This window comes from Macaca thibetana, chromosome 17 (genome assembly GCF_024542745.1).
Source record: "Macaca thibetana thibetana isolate TM-01 chromosome 17, ASM2454274v1, whole genome shotgun sequence".
In the NCBI taxonomy this organism is placed as follows: domain Eukaryota; kingdom Metazoa; phylum Chordata; class Mammalia; order Primates; family Cercopithecidae; genus Macaca; species Macaca thibetana.
Window position 1 is genome coordinate 35,727,342 of NC_065594.1, and position 10,313 is coordinate 35,737,654.

Below are 10,313 nucleotides of genomic sequence, written 5' to 3' on the forward strand. Positions count from 1 at the left end.
TTAAGACTCAATTTTTTTTCAACTATTTGATTTCAAGAATATATTTTGAAAGTGTTTTTAAAAACTACATACCCAAGCAGCACAGAATTATTTCATTATTTTTGAATTTAAAGTGGTGTCATAGCCTTGCCCCACTGTTGGACTGCGAGTGTAGAATGCTATTAATGGGTCCAGAGCACTGGGAGAATGAATGGGGGGTAACAAGTAGGATCATATTTTGTGGCTCATGACAGAAAACAAAGGTAAAACTGGCTGAAACAAACCTAAGTTTATTTCTCTCTCACATGGAAGAAGCTCTCTGGTTTGTAGTCTAGGTCTTATATGCAGCTTTAGGGTCTTTCATCTTGGTACTACATTTTAAGATGTGGCTTCCAGACTCACAGTCACCTCACAGTCCAAAATAGCTGTTGGAGCTGCAGACATCATGCCCTAGTTCTGAGAGGCAGGAAGTAGAGGAAGAAAAAACAGAAAACATAGCAGTAACCTCTGAGTCATCACCCTTAGAACAGCCCTCCTGGAAGTCTAGCTTTTATACTCTTTCCCTTCTAGCTTAGTGGCCCAAACTGTTACATGGTCATGATATAAGAGTTAAGAAAAAATTAAAACATTATTTAGGCGGAATTGAGGGTAAGTTTTCCTTTTAATGAATGGTTTCCTCAGTAAGGTTTCCTTTTAATGAAAAGCAGGCCCCAAATTGTGTTTTCTAACAAAGAGCAGCCTGTAAAATCGAGCTGCAGACATGGCAAGCTGGAAGCTTGCACAGGGGAATGCCGGCAGTTGTGCCAATAGGAAAAGGCTACCTGGGACTAGGCACGTTCAAAAATGCGGCTCTATCTTCTCTTCTCTTTGCCAACCATGTGTACAGTAAGAAGCAGAAAACATGGATTTGGCCAAGTGGAAAACCCATTTACATAATAAGATTAGGGTGGGGTGGCCAGTCTTCCCCTCACACTATATAAATGTCACACCTGGTCCAAATAATCTGTGGGCCCTACGTAAATCAGACAGTTCCTCCTCAAGCCTGCATATAAAATCTGGTGCAGTCTGCCGCAGGCCAGCTTTTCCCTTTCAGATGTCCCTCTCTCTTGCAAGACAGAGAGCTGTTCCCCTTTCTCTTTCTTTTGTCGATTGTAACTTCACTCTTAAGCTCACTCCTTGTGTGTGTGTCCGTGTCCTTAATCTTCTTGGCGTGAGATGACAAATCCTGGGTATTTACACCAGACAACGATGTTGCTTTCAGTCATACCTGCTGCAAGGGAGAAAAGGAAACAAAAACTACTAGCTGCCCCATTGTTGTTCCAAGTATTATAAGGGTCTGTCTTAAGAGTGGATACAAGGTAGCAAACAGCAAGCCCCAATATGACAGCAAATTAGATTACAGGGAAAATAAACATCTGTTAATACTTTAAACAAATATTCCACCACAAATCATTTTTGTCAGGCACCCAACTGTTAGTGATATTTTGAATAGAAGTGGGTTTGTTGAACATTTAATTTAAGGAAAATATATTTTTACAATGCTTACACAAAACTAAGGTATCCAAAGAAACATGTCTCCATTTATTCATTTGTGGAGAAAGGAGGGGCATATCCATTTTGGGGAGACGGTTAGTTCCTCAATGACTTTCTCAGTTTTATTGGAATTGAGCACATTACTATGAGTCTGTTTGGATGTATGTTTATTCCTGAGTCAATTCTGTCCCCAATGCTGCTTCCAGGCTGCTACCCCTCTGCCATCTTGTTGAGTGGATCTCAACTTTGCATATCCATGGGAATCAGCTGGGAAGCTCAGAGGTGGAGAATGGCCAATCTATTTCAAACCACTTCAGTGGGGTGGATTTTATCAGTTTAGGGTGTGGCCTGGGTAGCAAGGTGTTCAAAATCTCTCTAGATGACTTGCACTGATGACCAAGGTTGACAATCGCAGCTCTGGTTTCAAAACTCCACTCCCCTGTACCAAGAGAAAGAAGTCCCGTCATAGAAACACAGGCAGCTGGGGACCAGGGAAGCAGAATGTGTCAGTTCATGCTCCTCAAATCCAGGGAATGGATGCCCTGGGCCCTAGGACACTTTTTTGCCCCACCCCTGCCCCCGAGGAGCAATAATCATTGTGACAGAGCTGGGTTCATTGGAATAAAAGACCATGATGCTATCAATCCTCACCCTGCTATGACCATCTTTAACCTTGACTACTACTTCTTACAGCTTTCTTTCAGAAAGAGATGTCCACTGACATAAACATCTAATGTGCTTGATAGTTGTGTTTTTTTTTTTTTTTTTTTTTTTTTTTTTTTTTTGAGACAGAGTCTTGCTCTGTCACCCAGACTGGAGTCCAGTGGCACAATCTCGGCTCACTGCAAGCTCTGCCTCCTGGGTTCATGCCATGCCCCAGCCTCAACCTCCCAAATAGCTAGGACTACAGGCGCCCACCACCATGCCTGGCTATTTTTTTTTTGTATTTTTAGTAGAGACCGGGTTTCCCCATGTTAGCCAGGAAGGTCTCGATCTCCTGACCTCATAATCTGCCTACCTCGGCCTCCCAAGTGCTGGGATTACAGGCATGAGCCACTGGGCCTGGCCGATGATTATGTTTTAAATTATAAATTAATAAACATGTTTTGGTTTAGAAAAAAAAAAAATTCTTCAAGACTCATGTCCCTCTGCCCTGTCATTAGCCAATTTGTTCTGTGTTTTTCTCACCATCTTCCTCCTCACTCCACATCTTGCCACCACATTGGGTGACCTGTTATCTCCACCTGGTCTCTGCCAGACCCAGATCACTCAATCCAGCACATAGAAAACTCTGCCTCCATTGTTCCATTCAAGCCTCCTGACAATGATGGAGGGATGAACTTACTTGAGGAAAGTTCAACGGGTCCCTATAAGACCTCATGTGACTTGACTTCTCAGCAACCTTGAACACACTGTCCATTTCTGCCGTCTTGAGTTTTTCCTCCCATGGAGTCTGCAGTTCACCCTCTTCTGTTTCCCTTTTATTTTTGAAGCTGCTCTTTCACATCTACCTTGGAGTTTTCCCTTAAATATTGGTGTGTGTTGGGATTCCATCTTGGGCCCCTTCCTTCCCTTGTAATTACTCACACCATCTCTTGGTAGCCACATCGACACGCTAGCTTCCCTCACTCCCTCTAGATGGAACCAAGCACTGTCTCTGCAGTGACATCTCACAGATCACTCTCATTTATAACTGCACTCAAAATATCACACCCTTGCACATGCTGCAAACTTCACCTACCCTTGGCCTTCCACAGGCGCCTCAACCACGGTGAACTTCTGGGTCTTTATCTTTCTGTCTGGTCTGTATCGCCTCCCCTGTCATCCACAGCAGTGAACAGTTACATGGTTCACCCAGAAGCCCAGGGAAAAACCTGGATTCTCCTCTTCTCCCTATCTTCCAAGCCCAACAGTCAATCTCTAGGTTCTCACACTTTTACCCTCTAGATTCCCAACTAGTGCACACCTGTTTTCTTGGCCTTATAGCGGCTCCCCCAAAAGGCCACTGTCAACTCCCCTTCTTAAGGAGGTGTTTCTGCTTACCAATGACCACCCCCAGCCTTTGCCACTTGCGGTCCACATTTTTACCTTCCAACTAGAGTTGGTCACCCCATTTGCTGCTAAAATTCTTCACCACTTCCCCTTGCTTCGGGATCTGAATCACCTCTGTCCCCACCACTTGCCGGTCTCATCCCTTGTCACATCCCATCCTGCTATCCATCCTCCACTGCCTCTGTGGCTGATGGCAAATTCTTGTCCTGTGTGCAGGAAGAATAAGGTATGCAGACAAGTGGAGGGTGAGAAGATGAAGAGGAGCTTTTCTGCATGTTAGAACAGTTCAGAGGAGATCTACAGTGGGTAGATCCTCTCTGTAGGCAGGCCATTCCATTGAGTGTTAAGGTCCAGAAGAGAGGAGGTCTGGAGTGGGTAACTCCTCTCTGCTGGCAGGTCATCCCAGTGAGTGTTCAGCTCTCAGCAGAGGGAGGCCCTGGAGAGGATAGTTTCTCTCAGCAACTGCTTATCCCAATGTCTGCTGCTCTCAGCAGAGAGGAGGCCCTGGAGAGGGTGGTTCCTCTCTCCAGGCAAGTTGTTCAAATGTTTGCAGCATTCAGCAGAGAGGAGGATCTGGAGAGGGTAGCTCCTCTCTGTCCCTGGCCATACCATCATCTGCTCAGCTCTGGCTGAGCCCAGGGATTTTATGAGCCTTAGAGAGAAGAAAGTGTGCGCCAATTGTTCCATGGGCGGCCATGGGTGGGCCTGGAAAAAGCACCACACATTCCCCCTCTGGTCCATAGGACTGGCAGCCTGGACCCCAGCCTTCAGTCTCTCCCTGGATTGAAGGTGGGGCCTCACTGGGAACCCTCTCTCTTCCATCCAGAAATCTCTCTGCCTCCTGCTGCCATTCATGGCTCCCAGACTCAGACCTGACTTTGCTCTGAGATCGAAGTAGATGCCAATAGCAGGGAGAAGCCAGTCAGCAGGAGAAGGCACTTCTGAGCTTGTGAGGGCAGGGGGCGCCTTTCCAGGCACCCAAGAGTTCAGGAATGCCTGAGTCTGAAGCCAAGGTTTGGGCAGCTGCAACTGTACCGGGGGTGGGTTGAGGCTCCTGCCTACTCCACGGAGTGGGAGTCCTGGGTTTGCAGCTATAGTTTGGGTAGCTGCAGCTCTGCCCAGGAGGGTGGGGCTTCTGTCTGCTTCTGGCCTCCCAAGAGCACAGGGAGGCTGGGATCTGCAGCCATAACTTGGGTGACTACAGCCCTGCCCAGGAGGGCAGTGATCCTGCCCACACCATAGAGTTGGAGGCACAGATCTGCACCTGAATTTGGGTGGCTGCTGTGGCACCCAGGGAGCTCCTGCCCCAACTCAGAGGGATGGGGCTTCCACTTGTCCCCAGCCCCCACCAACTGCATGGAGCATGCAACCCCAGCCACACCTTCCTGCTACAGCCAGCATGATAGCAATGGCAGGTCATCTGGAGTGTCTGCTGCCAACCCCCACCTCTGCGGTGGTACATCTAACTGCTGTTAGGATAGGGCTGATGAACACTCTTTACTGCTTCATGTTGACAGGGGGTATTGTTTGGGGGAAAATGACAGTTAGATCTCTCTCAGAGGCATATCCAAGGGTCCCAGGTAAAAAGGGAGCCAATAATTCAAGGCTCCAGTGTTGCATGATTGTTTGAAGTTTCATGGTTTCTAGGCAAGAAGAAACACATTTTACAAGGAGGTTAAAGTTTGCAATGGGCTACAGCTGTTTCACTCTGGTGGAAGAAATTGAATCTTGGATGCGGGCAATTAAACTTTAAGAGAGAGATAGATGTTTAGGCGAGTATTTAATACCTTGGGAAGGGGTCTTTGACAAAGATGCTTCATGATGAGGAAGAGAACAAAGGTGAGAATAAGCAGCATAGGATATCAATGGAGTGTTAATTATTAGTATTTATCTTTTTAAAATTTTAGCTTGGTGTCACTGATTTTTTCATGCCTATACTTCAGGTGCTCTCATGGGCTAATGGAACCAATTTGTTCAGTTCCCCAGGCCTTAACTAGGGTATAATGAAACCAAGAATTTATTCCAGTGATCTTCACTACCGTAGGAGTAGGAAGAAGTACGGTGTAAAGTCTCTCCTATTCCTGGCCTAGAGAAAGAGAAAGTGAAGGAAGTGTCATTACCAGTACTAAGTCTGCTGGATTGAATAGAGTGATGAAGTTCATGGGATTGAGAGTCCAACATTTGTTTCAGTTCTTGTTGGAAACAGACCAAAGAAATGATATGTTTAATTAAATCAAAAGTATCTTGGTATAGCAAGAAATCACTGGTGAGAAAAGGCCATCCATACATCATTTCAAAGGGACTTAAACCCAGTTTCATAGGGTTGTTGCTAACACATGTAAGGCTATGAGGAGAAGAGTAATCCAGGAGAGATTAGTGTCCTGAGACAGTTTTCTAAGGTGCCTTTTTATGATAACATTTGTCTTTTTTAATTTTTTTTTTTTACTTTCCCTGAGGATTGTGGTCTCCAAGCACAATGAAGTTGGTATTGTATGCCTAGTGCCCTTGAGAAACCCTGGGTGACAGTTGCCTTGAACAAGGGGCCATTATCACTACGATCACTATGGGGGTACTTAGGAAGTCCAAAGTTAGGAATTATCTCAATAATTAGTACTTTTGTCACCTCAGAGGCTTTCTCTGTCCAGCATGAAATTGCTTCTACCCAGTTAGTGAAGGTATCTACCCATACTAGGAGGTACTGGATGCCCCTTGTTTTGGAATATGAGTGATACCCATTTGCCGTTCTTCCCCATTAACCCCTCATTTTTTGTATGTGTGTTCCAGGGGAAAAGAAGCCGTCGATTGAGGGATTATTTTTAAGGCAAGTCTTACAAGAATTAATGGCCTGTTTGACCATTTTTAGCAAATTTTTGCCTGAGAACAACCTTTGAGCCATATAATAGGTTTTATACTTACCTAGTTGGAAGGCATGGTGGAGGATTTTAAGAACTTTCCATTGGCTGGAAGCTGGTAAATGAAGTTTGCCATCCTGTGATTGCAGTCATGCTGAGGACTGAAGGGTATATCCCCAAGAGGTAGTCCATTTATCTCCACAGAAGAATACTGAGGTTTTATTTCTTTTAAGCCCTCTGAGATCTGAGGTGGCTCTACTGGTTCAGAAGTCTGGGGCCCTCTCATTACAGACTTAGCTGTTTGGTCTGCCAACATATTTTCCTCAGCTATTGTATGTGGCCTTAACAACATGTTAATGACACTTCCCATGGAAGGAAAACTGAGGATAATAATTTGTTGATTTCCCAATGATATTAATGGGAGACCCACTGACTGTGAAGAAGTCCTTCTCTTTCCAGATAGTGGCATGGGCATGGAGGACTTGGTAAAGGCATGAGTAAACAAGAGGTCTCCCCAACTACGACTAAGAGGTTGGGGTTAAAGTTTTTCCTGAGACTCTCCTCATGGTCATGCTAAGAGAGGAGGGAAAGCCTGGATCAGAGAGGAGAGCTGTATGGCCTAATCCAATGTCCAGGAGGAGGTCTACTTTCCTCCCTTTGACTTCCAGAATCACCTGGGGCTTCTGGATGGTAACAGTAGTCTGGACCACTGGAGCTGGGGAGAGGAGCCCCAGGACCCATCAATCCTGCTGGACCATTTGAGAGACTGGCTCTAGACCCAGGGATCTCTGTTTCTGGGTACAGTACACCCTCCAGTGGTCCCCATTATAAATTGGACAGGGTCAAAGTGGCTTTCTCCTGCTGTTCAGACAGTCCTTCATAAAGTGCTCTGGCTTGCTACATTTGTAGTAGCTAACCCCTGCAGGGGTTATTAGAGCCTCTGCCTTTTGCTTGTATCTTCTTTCTTTTTTTTGAACTTCCTCCTAGTTCCTATATTAAAGACCAAGGTGGCTACTTTCAGGAAGTTCTCCAAAGTACTATTTGGTTCTATAACCTGTTTCTGTAGCTTCCCCTGATATCAGGGGCTACCTGTGTGATAAACTTATCTTTTAGGATTAGCTGTCCCTTGACTGAATCAGCAGATAGAGAGGTATGCTTTACCAAGGCCCCTCTTAGCCTCTCAAGGAAAACAATGGGATTCTCATCTAATCCCTGGCCTTTTATGGATGGCTTGAAGTAATTGAAAGACTTAATCCTGGTCCTCCATAAGATCTCCAGTATACATACCTGAAAGTGTTTCTTCCTCCATTCTCCCATTTCATCATTGGGGTCTCATTTAGGGTCCACCAATGATACTGCTATTCTTCCAGTCAGATAAGTTTCATCCCCTTCCCTTGCCCTTTATGAGATGCAAAAAGTCATCCCCAAAATTATCTGCTGTTTTTAGAGTGGCCTTTCAGCAGGGTTTCGGGTTTGATTCACAAGCAACATGACATCATTTCAGGAGAGTTCAAAGACTTGAGTTAAATTCAGGAAAGCCTCTATATACACCTGTCAGGATTATCTGCAAACTTGCCAAGATCCCCCTTAATTTTCCTTAAGACCTGTAGAGAAAAGGGGACTTGGACCTTAATGGGACCATATTACCAGACATCTGTTGGAGGGGCAGGAGTGACACTTAGACCTGCCTAAAATATGGGTTTTTAGGATGAGGCAAACTTGGAAGAAAACCTGATAGAGAGGAGTTAGAGGCAGTTGATTCCTTAACTGGAGGTACCTCTGGGGTTTGCTTCCCTAATTCCCTGAGATTGCCCCTTGCAGCCTCTCCTGAGGTGGATATTAGGAGGACTGAATCAATTCTACAATGTTGGCAAAACTCTGGACTACCCTGCAAGACAAAGAAGGGTTGCACAAATGAGGCCTTAGGCCACTTGCCCTCCCATTTCCAGAAAAGGTACAGCTACAGAATGGTATTAAAAAAAATGCTTCCTTCCTGAGGTTAAGCTTCTCCTTCCTGCATAACACAATTTGGCCACACCTTTGTGCAAAGGAATATGAGGTACTTTTCTTCAGAGTCTGAGGGTCAAAGTAGTCACAGTGATTCAGGATATACTCTAGAGGAATGCAGGCTGAAGAATGTTGGTTACCCATATGGAAAAGAGGACAGAGGAGGAAAAAGTTTTCTTCCTCTCTCTTTCTAGTCTGAGGGTCAAAGGGGTCCCAGTGATTCAGGATGCACTCAACAGGAGTCAGGTTGAAGATGGTTGGTTACCCACCTGGAAAGAAGGAAAAAGGCATCCTTTTGTTATTTTATCTTTCCAGTGAATACCTGGGGTACATAAGGAAGATAAAAAAATGGCATCCTTTTTTTCTTCCAACCTTATATTCCTGAGTCCAGGTGATCTGTGCTGGTGCCAACCATGGGTGCAAGCGTGGCCTTCACCCATGAAGCAGGAAGCCATAGCTGGCAGGAATATTCACACTCACCTGAGCTGTGCCTAAGCCTTCCACTGTCAATAACCTTTAAGTTATCTAGACGGTATCTAAGCCATGAATGTGAGCATGACCTCCCTCCATGAAGCAGAAGAGCCTAATCAGCAGGAATTAGTTGTGCTCACCTGTGCTGTCCTCCTAGACTTATGCTGTCTTTTGCCTTTGTATCCCTCAGATCTAGTTTTCCTTTCTAGGGCCTCAAACTGAAGCTTGGGAAAAAAGGTGTCTGAGGAAGGCGTATGAACCTATTGAATTAGTCCCAGGTGGCCCTCATCAAATTGCAGCCAGGAACGAGCAGGGCAGCCCTTCCGTTGCTTCCCTTTCACAAGCAGGCAAAGCTGTGGGACCAGGTCCTCCTCAACCAAGGGAGAGAAAGGGAGTCCCTGGAATGGGGGATCTGGCCTAACAATGTGCCTCCCAAAAGGACAACTTAAGTGCAGGGGAGGGGAAGGTGCTTAGGGAAAAAGGCCTCTTTCCCTATGCATGTGGGTTCCTCCAACAGGGGAAGGAAAACTCAATTGTTATATTCTCCTTGATTATAAGAGTAGACAGACACCACATTGTTCTCATTTGCACTCCTGATGACTAAGCCAACTACTCATTCTACCCAATAATATTTCTGTAGTTTACAACATTATATACATTTAACATTGTATGTAAATAAGAGATAGGAACCATGATAGACATGAAAATAAGAAAGAAAGAACAATAGGAAAGACTGGAGGTCCTAGTACTGACACCCTAATGGGCAGTCAGGGACTAAAGTTTGTCCAGGGACCTTTGGAAAACTTTGAGGTGTAGCCTCGGCCAGATACCCTCAGTTTCCCCCGGACCTTCTTCTGGCCCCATGTGACAGCTAGACCTTCATGAAGGGAAACTGGGTTGGAACAAAGCCAACATTCCCAACATCCAAGAGTGATGGGGGTTTGCCATTGTCCTCCCCAGCAAGCCTGTCCTGTGTATCTTAAGTCAGGCAGCTGCTCCCTCTCTTCCTCTTTTCCTCTTTCTCTTTCTCCCTCTCCTCTTCTATCCTATCTTTTAATCTAATATTCCTCTACCTAAACATTCAGTATCAAAATTCTTCAAGTATTTATTTTAGGCTCAGTAAAATTAAACAATCCAGATAGTAATTATTTTAGGCTTTGCAGGCCATATGGTTTCTGAGGAAACTACTCAATTTAGTCTTTATAACAAAAATAGCGGTATATATTATAGAAATTAATGGCATGGCTGTGTTCCAATAAAACTGCATTTACAAAAACAGACAGCACCCAGATTTGGCCAGCAAGTTGTAGTTTGCCAATCCCCATTTTAGGCTCTCTCTTTCTCTCTCTCTTTCTCCTCTCTCTTTCTCTCTCATTTGTAAGTTATGATATCTTTCCCATATGTTAAAATACATATGAA